Genomic DNA, 16,378 nt, shown 5'->3' with positions numbered 1-16,378 from the left:
TAAAGATATTTGGCAAGGAATTCATGAACATTTTCCAAATGGTAAAGCTCAGAAGCAACTACTTGTGAACTGCTGTTTATTATGAGGGTTGAATGAAAAGTAATGTTTCCACCTTCGTTAATTGGGTTTGGATGGGAATATTTTAATAAATCAAAGGCACAAATAGCCCTTAGAATGTGATCTTTAATTACCAATATTCGCTTTTCCACTTAACCACCAGCCAATTGGATACATTTCTGCCAAAGATGAAAAAGTTTTCTGAAGTCGTCATGGATGAAGTAGACACACTGTTTCCCCAACCGTGGTCTCTCAGTTCTTTCAGCATCTTCATCAGAAGCATAATGATGTCCCCACAGATCGTCTTTCATTATCGGGAACAGACGGAAGTCAGACGGTGCTAAATTTGGACTGTATGGAGGATGCCATACGGTGGTGAGATTCAGTCTCTGAAGTTCTGCTGTGGTGGTACATGAATTGTGTGGTTTGGCATTGTCATGCTGCAGGAAAACATTTCCCTTTTCCTTTCGGACCCTATTAGCCGTCATTTCAGAATTTACAGTGTTGTGATTTAATGCTCTGAATTTATTGTAGTTCCACGATCAAGGAAATTGATATGGATAACACCATCTGCGTCCCAGAACACTGTGGCCACGATTTTTCCAGCTGAAGGCTGCATCTTGAATTTCCTTTTGTGGAGTGAGTCTTTGTGTTGATATTCCATAGACTGACATTTCGTCTGTGGGTCGTAATGGTGTTACCCACGTTTCGTCTCCTGTCACAGTTGAGTGGAGAAAGGAGTCACCTTCATTCTTGTAACGCAAGAGGAGTTCCTGGCAAATTTCAAGTCCGTGCCCTTTCATTTCAGGAGTCAGCATCCGGGGTACCCATTGTGCACAGATCTTCCAACAGCCAAGCAAAGCAATAATGTGACCCACACGTTCCAGTGAAATGCTGATTGGGCTTGCAATTTCTCTCTGAGTGATACGACGATCATCCTGAATCAGTCTATACACATTTTGCTCATGAAACTCGATGGTTGCTGTCCCAGGATGTCCAACTCTTTGTTTGTCACGCAGGGCAGATGTTCCTGCCTCAACATCTTTAAACTAACTCACCCAACGACACACAGTACTCACACCAACACACCTACCATAAACTGCTTTCATTCTCTGATGAATCTCATTTGGGGTGACACCTTCTGCTGTCAAGAATTCAATAACTGCACGTTGCTTAAATCACATTGACCGACTGTCTGCACAGGGCTCCATACTTAACACTGTAACAACACAACCATTCGATGCTAGGGCCTCCCGCCAACTGGAGCTGTAGAGAAGAGGCTACGGAACAAGACAGTACCTGCCGCATACCTATGCTGCCAAGTGTTGAAGAGTTACGAAGATGGAGGCATTATTTTTCGGTCAACCCTAGTACTTACAGAGTCTGTAATGTAACATCCTCTGCAACACTATTCTTTAACTACCTTCTAGGTTCCATCAATTAACAACCACTTCCATTGAAGAGAGAGCCATCCGTGAGATAATTTAGTGATATTCCAGCTGACTCATAGCAGGGTTTCTAGTGTTTGGCTCACCATTCTGGTTATTTTGATGCTTCCTTCCTGTGCTGGGACATCAAAAGTGAACTTATTGTACATAAGCAGAGAAAAAGTAATCTTATTTCTATTTGAGGCAGTTCTTAATTTAAATCTCACACCATCCATGCTCACTTAAGTGTTTTATAACCATACAAATGCCTAGGTTTTCCTTATACAGGCAGCAACCACGAACTGTAATCTTATCCATCCAATATTGTCATCTCTAATGATCTATGTGTCAGTAAGGCATCTTTGCTATCTTATTTTCTTTGATTTGGTTTCTTTTTCACAATTGGGCCCTTCGTGTTATCTGTTCTTGTAACCCCATTTATTTCCTTTTTTTTATCTGATATTAGGACCGTTTTCTGTGCTGTGGCATATCTGTTGTCTTGTTTGTCACTTCTAATTTGTCAGGTTTTCAGCTTTCATCTATTTCTATTATTACCGTGTAGATTACAGTTTCCCTTAATTATGCTGGACAATGAATTAGTTCTCAGCCTCACCACTGGAGGTCTGTTTTCTATAATTCATTTTTATCTTGTTTGTAAGGAATCTCTGATACTGCATGCTAGGTCTGTTTTCAAATGTCCATCTGGGCCGAAGGCTTGGCATCGGGCATTAAAATTATTATTATTATTGTCTTTCCAACTACACAGCCCATTGGAGTTGAAAATGCTGAAGCGATAAATGTTCCAGAGAATGCCACGAAGGTATCAGAAAATGAGCATCTGCTGCAGTACATAGCCAATCCCATGGATCTTGCCAAGAAGGTATCAGTGTAGATCAACTCTCAGTAGCAAACATGTCTGCTTGCAGCACACAAAACAGAAATTACCTGATAAGACATTAAAATATCATGTAGAAGAATGGAATCGTCAGCCTGGCTGGACAACCAAAAGTTTGTCTTACAACAATCGCATTGAGAAAACCACAAAAATCCATGAATTCAGATGATTGCATCCTCTCTCATTAAGCTTTCTCTCTCTCTCTCTCTCTCTCTCTCTCTCTCTCTCTCTCTCTCTCTCTGTCTGTCTCCCCAAATAAAATGTCATTTTTTGTCATACTTCCATCGCACACACTAATTTGTCAACTGACCATTTATGTATCAATTGGAATTTTATTTACATATTCCACAAGTATCCATACAGGGAAGATCTGTGGCTGTTAAATTGGGAAATTGGGTTCTGCAAGCCTGCTTTGCATTTATACTGTAACAAATCACATAATGCAGTTTTGTTTGTGTTTTAGGGCAACGCTTCATTGTTGCCGCAGTTCTAGAGAAGTATCATTTTCAGCAAGTGCCAACGGTAGCCTACTACAGTTTGCACTTGATAGCTTGTAACAATACTACCATCAAGATTCTCACTGTCGTGAGTGTAGGCACAAGCTCGACTTAGGCAATTTCAGAAGTACTGGGACAATGACAATTGCTTGTCATTTAATTTCAAACACAGTATCTCTGCATAAAAAGAAGTGTGTCCTGTTCTCTCATCATTATACACTGCTGAACCAAAACATTATGACCACCTGCTTAATAGCTTGTTTGTCTGTCTATGGACCGAGCGAGGTGGCGCAGTGGTTAGCACACTGGACTCGCATTCGGGAGGACGACGGTTCAATCCCGTCTCCGGCCATCCTGATTTAGGTTTTCCGTGATTTCCCTAAATCGTTTCAGGCAAATGCCGGGATGGTTCCTTTGAAAGGGCACGGCCGATTTCCTTCCCAATCCTTCCCTAACCCGAGCTTGCGCTCCGTCTCTAATGACCTCGTTGTCGACGGGACGTTAAACACTAACCACCACCACCTGTCTATGGAACAAAATAAATCACTGACTCTGCATATGAGGGATCCAACAGTTTGCTCGTAGGTTTCCAGAGGTATGTGGCATTAGACATTTATGCACAAGTCATGTAATTTGTGCAAATAACAGGCCTCTGATTTGCGTATGTGGTGATGGCGCCCTATAGTGACCCAGCTTGGTTTCATAGGATTTACATCAGGTGAATTTAGTCACCGAGACATCAAAACAAGTTCACTATAATGCTCCTCAAACCACTGTAGCATGGTTCTGGCTCAGACATACGGACAGTTATACTACTGAAAGATGACATTGCCGTTAGGGAAGACATCAAACATGAAGGGATGCAGGTGGTTCGCAGCTGTCTGCATGTCTTTGATTACTACCACAGGTTCCATGCAAGTGCAGGAGAATGTCTGCCATTGCCTGCATCCATGATGCTCTACACGTTTCGAGCCATCGTACACTTGGATGACAGTGTTTGTGGAGATGACCGGCGACCAAATGTAGCAAAAATGTGATTCACCAAAAGAGCTGTCATGTTTCCATTGATCGACAGTCGAATTCCGATGGTCCCATGCGCAGTGCAGTCATAATTGTCTGTGCTGTTGGGCCAACATGTGAACATGTAGGGGTGCTCTGCTGAGGAGCTCCATATTCAATAGCGTACGGTAAATGATGTGCTCCAAAACACTTGCATATGCACTAGCTTTTGCTCTTTTGACAGAGATGCCACAGATCATCATCTATCGTACTTTACAGAGCAGACAAGCCTCTGAACCTCACATTCTATTAAGAGCCGTGTATGTCCGATCATTTAGCACCTAATGGTAGTTTCACTGTCCTTCTACCTCTTTCCGTAGATGCTCGTGGCAGAACAGGTGAACATTTGACCAGCTTTGTCATTTTTGATATATTCGTTCACAGGCTTGTCATTTTTGATATATTCGTTCACAGGCTCTGTGTAATAATAATCTGCCCTTTGTCAAACTTGCTTATCTCAATGGTCTTCCCCATTTGCAACCTCTGTCTTTGCTAGGTTGATCCCCCTTCCAAGTCTGCACTGCTTAAATATTTCTGTTACCCTGTCACGTACTCACAATACAACCAGGTGGCATCCAACATTACAGTGGGCAGTGGTTATAATGTGTTGGCATATATTTACAAGCAGGAATAAGAGCCTGATATATTTAGGAAGTTCAGAGGATGGATACAGATATAGGGAATCACAACAATGTAGGAAAAGATAGGTTGCTACTTGCCGTAAAGAAGACACGTTAAGTTGTAGACAGACACAATTAAAAGACATTTACATAAAGCTTTCAGCCACAGCCTTCCTCACCAAAAGAGAAACACACACCCTTCATACACTCAAGCAAGCACACTCATGCACACATGACAGCCAGCTCTGGGAGCTCATGCTGGAATGCAAATATCACGTGGGACACAAGCAGCAACCTAGAGGGAGCAGGGAAGGGGAAGAGCCAGAGTGCAGGGAGAGATGAACACTGTCTGGCAGTGTGTGCAGGGACTAGAATGACAGCGGGAACAGAGTCAGGAGTTTGTGGGGTAGAGAGGTGGGGGAAAAAAAGGAGCGAAAAAGAAGAGGATCGAGGAAAGATGAGCAGGTGCTTTGACAGATGGTGGCAAACAAAGAGTGTGGTAGACAAGAATGAGGAGGTGATAATAGAACAGGGGGTAGAAACTGTTGGGTGGAGGGTGTGGGGATGACACGTTACCGTAGATTGAGGCTGGGTTAGTTATGGGAGCAGATACTGTGTTGTAAAGATAACTCCTATCTGCGCAACTCAGAAAAGGTGGTGGTGGAGGGAAGGATCCAGATGGCTCAGGTAGTGAAGCAGCCATTGAAATCAAGCATATTATGTTCAACTGCATGTTGTGCCATAGGGTAGTCTTCGTGGCTCTTGGCCACAGTTTGGCAGTGGCCGTTCATCCTAGTGGACAGCTGATTGGTAGTCATATGAATATAAAAAGCTGTGCAGTGATTGCAGCAGAGCTGGTAAATAACACAGGTGGCCCAACCCCTGATGGGGTAGGATAAACATGTGACAGGACGGGAATAGGAAGTGCTGGGTGGGTGGATTGGGTATGCCTTGTGCCTGGGCGTTCCACAGAGGTATGATCCTTGTGGCAAAGGGTTGAGATTGGGCATAGCATAGGGATGGACCACGATGTTGTGGAAGTCGAATGGGTGATGGAACACCACTTTAGAAGGAGTGAGAAGGATCTCAGGTAGGATGCCCCTCATTTTAGGGCATTATGATAGGTAATTAAAGCCCTGGTGAAGAATATCGTTCAGTTGTTCCAGTCAGGGGTAGTACTAGGTGCTAAAGGGGCACTCCTTTGTTGTCAGTTCTTGGGGGTGGTGGGAGGGTTGAAGGTGTGAGGGGAAATGGTACGAGAGATTTGTTTGTGGACTAGGTCTGGGGGATAGTGCCTGTCTGTGGAGACCTTGTTGAGATCATCACCATATTGAGCAAGGGAGTTCTTGTCACTGCAGATACCCCACTTTCTGGTGAGCAGGCTGTTGGGGAGGGGTTTTTTGGTGTGAAAGGGATGGCATCTGTCAAAATGCAGGTACTGTTGGTGGTTAGAGCCATCAGAGTGGAGGAGGTCAATGTCTAGGAAGGTGGCACACTGGGTTGAGATGGACCAGGTGAGAAGGTGTTGGAGTTGTGAAAGAATGAAGATAGTGTCTTGGCTTTGAGTCCAGATCATGAAGATATCATCAGTGAACCTGAACCTGACTAGGGGTTTGGAATTTTATGAGGTTGGAGGTGTTGGTCAATGAGGGCCAAAATTCTTTCAGTGGGGCTACAATAACCAGCCACAATGGGAGGGGGTGGTCCAGGATTCTTGAGTTTGTGGATTTTGGGGAGCATGTAAAAAGAGAGAGTGCAGGGTGTCATAGGAGTGAATGAACAAGGAAATGGAGTGGGGAAAGGGGGGGGGGGGCAGGTTATGGGAAGGGCCTAACGCTTTAAGCAGGGATTGGAGATTGTGTTCGACTTTTGGGTCATGGTTTGTTTTGAGGTTGTGTAGGGCTGTTATTTCTTTTACTGAAAGGTTGGTGTTGTGAGGAAGGTACCTGGTGAAGGATGAGGAGGCTAAGTTGAATGTAAGAAATTCCTGGAAAATGACCAGCAGGTGCTTAGGTGGGAGGGGGATCATGTTTGGATGGTGGTTTGGACTGGAAGAGACATGGTTAAATGTTGGAATTAGGGTGGTTTTGGTTTGAGGGATTGGCGACAAAGAAATGCTACCTTCCCATACACCAACATCCTTCATTCCCATGGTCTTACTGCTGTTGAACACTACCTTTCCCAGTGTCCTTCAGACTCTATCCCACAACTATTTCTCCTTTCAAAGGAATGAACACAAACAAATCCACGGCACAGTACCACCCCAGACTGGAACAACTGAACCACATCCTTCACCAGGGCTTTAATTACCTATCATTGTGCCCTGAAATGAGGAACATCCTACCCAAGATATTTCCCACCCTTCCTAAACTGGTGTTCTATCACCCACCCAACTTCCACAACGTCCTAGTCCATCCCTATGCCACTCCCAATCCCAACCCCTTGCCCCCTCCCCCAGGGGGCTCACTGTTCTTTGCCAGGTTCATGCTTAGCTACCACAGGGCCCCAGCCTTTGCAGCATCGTTTCCCTTCCATGCTGTATGTCTATCCTATTGCTATTGTTTTTCCTCTCCCATGGGGAACATGTCTGGGATGTATTTTGGAAAGTGTTTGGCATTTCCAGTAGCTGGAAGCAGAACACTCTCTCCACTGTTTTTTGTTCCTTTTTTCCTTCCTTCATTTTCTGTCTCCTATCATTCCTCTGCTTTGGTGTTTGAGGCTCCTCTTTTTCTTCTTCCTCCCCGTGTGCTCCTGAAGGCCACCCCATGCATCTGATGCATAACAGGTGACTGGGTAACGCGTAATTCCAAGCCCTGGGTCAACAGGTAGGGTTCATACATAGCCCCTATTACAGGCCAGGCCCAGAGAGGGGTGATTGCCTGAGCTGCTACCTTCTCAAATTGCCAATTGGTTCCTCTGTTAGGTGTTCGAGAGGCGGGTAAGTTCCACATGGCGGGTGGGGGGGGGGGGGGTCAGTTAGGAGACGTTGACAGTCATGGGGGATTTTATCATACTGAGCCAGTCATCATCTTCACAGTCCACGTCTACCAAACGTAAATGGAATGAAGCTTCCGATTCAAAGATCCTCCCACTTGCACTGTGGTTCCTCGTGGTTTCACATACTGAAGATGGACAGTCCTTTTCTACAGTATATCCATTTCTTATTTAGAAAGGTGTTATTTACTCAATGTCACTTTGCTTTTGGAGACTACTTCTGATTCTCAAGCACAACAACTGTTTGCCACTTCTCCTGTTCATGTCGAGACCCTTTTAACTCTGGAGTCTTGCTGTGGTGTTATTTACACCAGGCTGCTCGATGATCTGACCGAGGCAGAAAACCATATGTACATCTTTGATCAGGGTGTCATGGCCACCTGTTGGGTGATCCTTAGTGCCCACGCACACTCTTTTTCTCACCTTTTATAGAATGGTGTTTCTGTCCAAGATCAAAGCAGACTGTGAAGTTATCACAGTCCAACTGTTCATTCCTATCCTTCTGCACTGCCCAACATGCCCATCGTCTTAATTGGTCCATTCTCTCAGACACATACTCAAGCAACCATTTCCCGTGTGCTATCTGTTTACTGACTCAAACCCCACCTATATGCTCACTCAAATGGCAGCTTACTAAGGCCGATAGGAGGCAACCTTCAACGAACATCATTTCCTCTCTTATGATGACCAGGTAGAATATCTTATAAACGTTATCCTTACTGCTGCAGAACGTTCCATTCCTTGCACTTCCTCTTTACCACACCATGCCCTGGACCCTTGGCGTACTGAGGCATGTCCCGATGCAATTCGCACACGGAGACGTGCTCTCTGCACTTTTAACTGCTACCCTATGATGACAAACTTCATTCATTATAAACAGTTGTGTGCACAGTGTCATTGCATTCTTCAGGACAGTAAAAAATCTAGCTGGATTTCATGCAATAGTTATTTTAACAGTTCCACTCCCTCTTCTGTAGAGTAAGCCAACCTCCGATGACTCTCTGGGACCAAGATGTATTCCCCAGTATCCAGCCTGATAGTAGCAGACGATATCATAGGTATTATCTCAAACATCTTGGGCCATCATTTTGCGGAGATTTCGAGCTCCTCTCACTATCCCCCTGCCTTCCTCCATTGAAAAGGAGCGCAGGAGGCTCGGGCGATATCCTTCTCTTCTCAGAATCGTGAGTGCTGCAATGCCCCTTTACTATGGGGGAGCTAGATCATGCTCTCACTTCATCCTGATCCTCCATTCCAGGGCCAGACAATGTTCACATTCAGATTTTGCAGCACCTTCCTCTTGTGGGCAAACACTTTCTGCTTCATACTTACAACTGCATCTGGGCAGAGAGCATGTTTTGCTAGAGGCTGGCATGAACCCACTGTCACACTCATACTGTAGCCCAGTGAGGACAAACATCTTCCTTCTATCTACTGCCCCATATCTCTCACCAGCTGTGTTTGCGAGGTGATGGAAAATATAATTCATGCCCGACTGGTACGGTGGCTCGAGTCTCGCAATTTACTAACTGCTTCATCGTGTGGATTTCGAGCACACTGTTCTGCAGTAGACCATCTCTTCACTTTGTCCACCCATGTCATGATTGGTTTTCTGCAGAAATCCCAGACTGTGGCTGTGTTTTTTTTTTTTCTATTTAGAGAGAGCCTACGACACCTCCTGGAGGACTGGTATCCTCCATACTCTCTACCCGTGGGGCTTCTGTGACCTCCTTCCCCATTTCCTTCAAGAATTTTTAAAAGGCAAGTTTTCAAGGTATCTGTAGGTTCTGCCTTGTTGGACACCTTTATCCAGGAAAACGGTGTGCCTCCGTTTCATTGTGAGCGTTGTCGTCTTTGCCATCGCCATTGACCCTGTAATGGCCTGTCTGCTGACAGGCATCTCTGGCTCCCTTTTTGTTGGTGATTGTGCTATCTACTGCAGTTCTCCACAGACTTGTCTCATTGAGCGGCGTCTTCAGCAGTGTCTCGATCGACAACGGCTTTCGTTTTTCCACTGACAAAACTGTTTGTATGAATTTCTGGTGACACAATTGGCATTTTCCTCCATCTTTATACGTTAGACCTGTTGCTTTTTCGTTCATTGTGACTATGAAATTCCTGGGGCTCATGCTCGCTAGGAAACTTTCTTGGTTCTCCCACATGTCTTACTCGGCAGCCCACTATATGTGGTCCCTCAATGTCCTACATGTCCTCAGTAGTACTTCCTGGGGAACAGGTCGAACCACTGTTTGTACTAGTCCGTAGTCCGTCTGAAAGTAGACTGTGTGTGTTTTGTTCATACATCTGCACATCTGTCCCTCTTGCGCTGTCTCAGTACTATCCACCATCATGGCGCATCCATTTGCCACTGGCACCTTTTATACTAGCCCAGTTGAGAATTTGTATGCAGAAGCTGCCAAACTACTGCTGTCCTACTGCTGTGACTTTCTCATCAGCAGAAATGCATGCTATTAGTCTGCCATGCATGGCCACCCGTCCTGTGCCGCCTCCTTCGAAGACTCCTTTGGTCACCAGTGTGGGGCATGTCCCTCTGTTACCTCCCGGAGTTTGCTTTCGGCTCTTGCTCTGGCAGCTTAACTTCACGCTACCTGCCACTTTCCCGGTGGGTGTGAACCCTTCACCACCTTGGCTTCGTGTGGCGGCCCGTTTTCACCTTGGCCTTCATTCATTTCCTAAGGACACTACTGCAGCCTTGGTCTATCACCTTCAGTTTCACGACCTTCGCACGGAACTTCGCGGTACTAGCTTTTTGTACATTAATGGCTCTCAGACTGACCGTGGTGTTTGGTATGCCTTCGTCACGGGTGCCGACGTGTCTCTGTATTGGCTTCTGGAACACTGCTCAGTAATTACAGCAGAGCTCTTCGCCCTCTGTCAGGGCACGCAGTATATCCATTGACACAGGCTTTTAAATTGTGTCATCTGTACGCTGTACACCATCCGTCCCTTAGTGCAACAGGTCCAGGTAAGCTGTCACTTGCTCACTCTTGACGTAGCCACTGTGATGTTTATGTGGGTTCCTGGTAACATCAGTCTGACAGGAAACGTGATTGCTGACACTGCTGCCAAGGCTGCATTCCTCGTACCTCAGCCCGCTAGTTCTTACAATCCCTCAGATGATTTATTTATTGCTGTTTGGCAGCAGGTGGTGTCACTTTGGTATCACGATTGGTCCTCCCTTCATGGGGAGAAGCTCCAGGTTATTAAGCCTCTCCCAGCAGCTTGGACGACCTTCTCTCGGTCGTCAGACAATGAGGAGATCATTTTAGCTAGGATGCGTGTTGGACACTGTGTTTTCAGACATTGCCATTTGTTAAGTGGTGGTCCCCCACCACTTTGTGCTTATTGCACTCAGCCTTTGATGGTTCACCATTTCCTGGCACAGTGCCCTTTTTTAAACATCTTACGTTCTTGTTTTGTGTTCGCTGTCTGAGTTATTGACTGTTTCAGCAGATGACCCTGGGTTGTCAACCGTGTTTTACTTTTTATCCATCATAGCAATGTGGCGAAGGCCATTTAATTTTTAGGTCAGGACATCCGTGTTCCTATGGCATATTTTATAGACCTTTCTCCATGTTCCTGTTTTTAGCTGTCTTCTCTTCCATCGATTGGGACTAACGTGTAGTCATTTTTAACTCCTCTCTTTGTCTTCATGTTCTATAGCTAAGACATGGAAGCATATGACCGTGGTTGTTTTTGCCCTCTAAAACAAATAAAATAGACCACCCTCTGCCACAAGGACCATATTCTTTGGGAAGACCCAGATGCAAGACGTGCCCAATCCATCCACCCCGCACTTCCTATTCCAATCTTGTCTCAGGTTGATCCCACCCCATCAGTGGCCAGGCCACCTGTGAAAGCAGCCATGTCCTTTACCAGCTTTGCTGCAATCATTGCACAGCTTTTTATGTTGGCATGACTACCAACCAGCTGTCCAGGATGTACGGCCTCTGCCAAACTATGGCCAAGAGCAAAGCAGACCACCCTGTGGTACGACATGCAGCTGAACATAATGTGATTGATTTCAGTGGCTGCTTCACTACCCAAGCCACCTGGATTCTATCCTCTATCACCAGCATTTCTGAACTGCACAGACAGGAGTTATACTTACAATGCATTCTCCACACCTGCAATTATCCCAGTCTCAACCTAGAGTAATATACTGCCCCCACACCCTCCAGTCAATGGTTTACACCCACTCTGTCCTATCATTTCCTCCCCCTTCTCGTCTCCCATGCTCTTTGTTTGTGACCCTCTGTCAATGCAACACCCAATCTTTGCCCTGCTCCTCTCCCTTTTCACTCCTTTTCTCCCCACCTCCCTGACCCACAACCTCCTGCCTCCTGATGCTGTGCCTGCTGGCATTCTAGTCACTGCACACTCTGCCAGACAATGTTTGTCTCCTCCACTCCCCCCCACCCCACACACTACTATCCCTTGCCCTTCCTGTTCCCATTCCTCTCCCCCAGACCCCTCCTGGTCGCTGCTCGCATCCCACTCAATACACTATGTGATCAAAAGTATCCAGACACCCCGAAAAACATACGTTTTCCATATTAGGTGCATTGTGGTGTCACCTACTGCCAGGTACTCCATTTCAGTGACCTCAGTAGTCATTAGACATTGTGAGAGAGCAGAATGGGCACTCCATGGAACTCGGGACTTCAAACGTGGTCAAGTGATTGGGTGTCACTTGTGTCATACATCTGTATGCGAGATTTCCACACTCCTAAACATCCCAAGGTCCATTGTTTCTGATGTGATAGTGAAGTGGAAATGTGGAGCAACACGTACAGCACCAAATTGTACAGGCCGACCTTGTCTGTTGATTGACAGAGACCACCGACATTTGAAGAGGGTCTTAATGTGTAATAGACAGACATCTATCCAGACCATCACACAGGAATTTCAAACTGCATCAGGATCCACTGCAAGTACTATGACAGTTGGGCAGGAGGTGAGAAAATTTGGATTTCATGGTTGAGCGGCTGCTCATAAGCCAGACATCACACCGGTAAATGCTCATGGTTGAGCGGCTGCTCATAAGCCAGACATCACACCGGTAAATGCCAAACGACACCTCTCTTGGTGTAAGGAATGTAAACATTGGACAATTGAACAGTGGAAAAATGTTGTGTGGAGTGACGAATTACCGTGCACAATGTGGCAATCTGATGGCAGGGTGTGGGTATGGCGAATGCCTGGTGAATGTCATCAGAAAGCGTGTGTAGTGCCAACAATAAAATTCGGAGGTGGTAATGTTATGGTGTGGTCCTGTTTTTCATGGAAGGGGCTTGCGCCCCTTGTTGTTTTAAGCACCTTTTTGCTTCTCACTGTTGAAGAGCAATTTTGGGATGACAATTACATCTTTCAACATGATTGAGCATCTGTTTATAATCCACAGCCTGTGGCGGAATGGTTACACGACAATAACATCCCTGTAATGGACTGTCCTGCACAGAGTCCTGACTGGAATCCTGTAGAACACCTTTGGGATGTTTTGGAATGCCGACTTCTTGCCAGGCCTCATCTATCTTGCCCTCTGTTGATATTCCTACCTGGGTATTCCATTGTTTGAAGATGGGGAGTCTGTAATACAAATAGTGTGAAAATAAGTAGTAGTTTTGTGGTTGTAATTATGTACTACCTTATTACTTAAAAAAATTTTGCTCTCCTTAGTGCTATATAATTATTTTATATAGGAAAAAGTATCACACATCATTATTAAAAAGCCTTTTTTCTCCACTTTATTCAGATTATACTGTTCTTTGTTTCAGATCCTGGATATTTGTATTGCAAACAAAGTGCGGCATTGTCCTCCATTTTAAGTATAAGTTTGGAAATTTTTATGAAACACTCTGTTGTTTAAGAAATATTGTAGCAGCTGAGTCAACATATGTGAATCAAAGTAGTATCATATTTTTGTAATTTCAGAGATTGGGTCATCAGCAAAAATATGTAAGGGACATAATACATCAAAACTGCCGTACTCATGTCCTGATTGGTACAGTTTGTATAACTAAATATTATTAATTAATTGAAAAGAATTCACTACATGAATTTTCAAAGTAGTCTATGAAGTCATGCTAATAAAGGTCGATACATATAAAATCATAATCGTGTGAATATTTGCATGATTTTAACGAGGCAAATTTAGTGGGTAGTAAACACGAGGGAGGAATTCTGTAAATACACTCCTGGAAAATGAAAAAAGAACACCCATGAATCCGTTGAGCCAGCAAATGGAAATTTTATTGACACACACTTGGGAACATATACAACACACAATCACAAAGACAGAGCCATACTCACATAAGAAAAGTCAACAGAGTGCACGCAATGTCGGTGCTAATACTGTGTATACCATCCTTTTGCACTAATGCGGGCCACAATTCTCCCATGAAGGTGATCATAGAGGTGCTGAATGTAGTCTTGAGGAATGGCCTGCCATGCAGTGTCCACCTGGTGCCTCAGCTGGGCCAGATTCTGTGCCGATCGTGCAGACCACGCAAGATGATGTTTCATCCAGTCCCAAACATGCTCAATTGGGGACAGATCTGGGGATCATGTTGGCCAGGGCAGTTGGGGTATACCTTGAAGAGCACGTTGGGTTGCACGGGAGACATGGACGTGTATTGTTCTGTGGGAAAAGCATGTCACCTTGTTGGTGCACGAACTGTAGCAAGACCGGTTGAATAATGGTTTCAATGTACCGTTCACTGTTCAATATCCCTTCTACTATCACCAGTGGAGAACGGCCAGTGTAGGCTATGGCTCCCCACACCATGATTCCAGGAGTTGGTCCTGTGTGCCTCTGTTGTACACACTCCAGATTTTGGCGCTCCCCTGCATGACGCCACACACGTTAGTCTTTCATTGGCACCAAGGCAGAAGCGACTCTCATCACTGAAGATGACCTGTCTCCATTTGTCATTCCCTTAATGCCTATCGTGATACCACTGGAGGTAGGCTGAGCGATGCTGGGGCATGAGTGGAAGATGCCCTAACGGCACGTGGGATCGTAGCCCTGCTTCACGGAGCCAGTTGCGAATGGTTCTCGATGATACCCCTGGAGCAATAGTGTCCCTAATTTGTTGTGAAGTGATGGTGCTGTCCTGTACGGCGCTTCGTAAGATGCGACAGTCGTGGTATGCATCTGTGTGTCGCCACTGTCCGGACCCAGGTCGACGGGTATATGCTCCTTCTGCTGACCACTGGTTACAACATCAATGCACTGTGGAGATCTCTCGCCCCACGTGCTGCCCAATTTTGTGCTATGTCCATCCGCCCTCCCGCAGGCCCACTATATTCCCTCACTCAAACTCGATCAGTTGCATAAACAGTTCATATACATGCTGTCACGGCATGCTGACAATGTTGAAGACACACAAGGAGGCCCATATACCGTGGCAAACTGGCTGCCATTGGCTCTGTGGGTGAACAACCGCTGAGAAGCTTACAATATTCCACGGCTGGTAATGCAGTTCCTGGTGTGTCTGCAATGTGGCGCATTTGGTCATCACGTGCACTGCCCTATCATAGTGTTTCGTGCAAGTATAACGGGTCTTATTCACTTGCGTTAATGTGTTGCTTTTTCATTTTCCAGGAGTGCATAAATGCAATGTATGCTTGAAAAATAGTATTAATCACATGTATAATGCACAAATATAACATAAAATATGTGTACCGACATGTTATGTAACATATGTACTTGCCTATTCATAATTTGTATTGATAAATCCATTTTTAAGTATGTGTAAAAAGGTTTATTAATAATGTTCCTCACAGATACTTGTTATGGATGTTGACAAATGATTATAAAGCGTGATACCTGAAACAGTCATGTATCCTTACTATCAGTAGAGTGCTTCGCAAATTTTGTTTGAGTTGTTATATTGTATGCAATTGTTATGCATTATATACCTAAAAATACAGGATTAAGTTATTAAGAAAGTGATGTGATTATGTTTAACGTCCCACCATGGCTCTACCAGTGAAATCTGCTAAGTTATGATTCCATTATCTAATGCTTGTAGATATACTTGTATGCTGCGTGCGCGTGCGCACACACACACGCGCACACACACACACACAAAATATTCTGGTTGTCATAAAGAAGAAGATGATGATGATACTGGGTAGGAGATTGGGAAAATAAAGCGTGGATGTTAGAAACAATAGCTGGCACAGTACGAAATCGCGATTAGATGTGGCTACAGATTCTTATGGTGTCCAGACAGGTACTTTGTATAGGGATAATAGAAGGCATGTATTGATGTCATTGCCCCCTGTTGCCTCCAGTTTAGACATAATGTTCTTGGCAGACACACCACCTCTATTTATAAGGACAAATAAGTATCCTTTACATTATTTTCTTTGGAAAATTTGGAGTGGATTAATTTATGAATTATGTTCATAACATTTACTTCATTTTATATGTTCAACAAGTCAATTCAAATGTACTCTCCAGCAATTATATCTATTTGCATGTTCAGCTCTGCACACTTTAGGATTTAGTGTCAGTGGTTTTTTTTATGTTCTAGTGCTCCTTTTATGTTCTGCGTGCAAGAGAGCAAGGTGAAAAGTTCTTGCTTGGTCTGACACAACGATGAAATGGTACTGATAACTGTTCTTTTGATTCTGCACAACCATGGTAGCTATTTACACTGATTTGAATTTTTATGTGTTGCTGAATTCGTATCAGCAAACCAATACATGTTGTTCTTTCAACATTTCTGTGTGGATGATGATATGCTGCAAGCATAATGTAATCTTTGGTGTGACATAGCTTGATAATGGCCGAGGGGG

At 44.7% G+C, this 16,378-nt stretch overlaps 1 protein-coding gene across 3 annotated transcripts in view; it reads left to right on the top strand.

Moving 5' to 3' along the window:
* Positions 1-15,523, top strand: part of LOC124601570 (ribosomal RNA processing protein 36 homolog) — a 75,117-nt gene extending 59,594 nt beyond the window's left edge. For all 3 annotated transcript variants that reach the window (XM_047136254.1, XM_047136255.1, XM_047136256.1), the window contains one exon: positions 13,348-15,523. The gene's annotated coding sequence lies outside the window, so the exon portion shown is untranslated. The remainder of the gene's footprint in view (positions 1-13,347) is intronic.
* The last annotated feature ends 855 nt before the right edge of the window (positions 15,524-16,378 follow it).

Source organism: Schistocerca americana, chromosome 1 (assembly GCF_021461395.2).
Source record: "Schistocerca americana isolate TAMUIC-IGC-003095 chromosome 1, iqSchAmer2.1, whole genome shotgun sequence".
Lineage (NCBI taxonomy): Eukaryota > Metazoa > Arthropoda > Insecta > Orthoptera > Acrididae > Schistocerca > Schistocerca americana.
The sequence above is the reverse complement of the archived record's forward strand: the minus strand, read 5'-3'. Positions and strand labels throughout refer to the sequence as shown.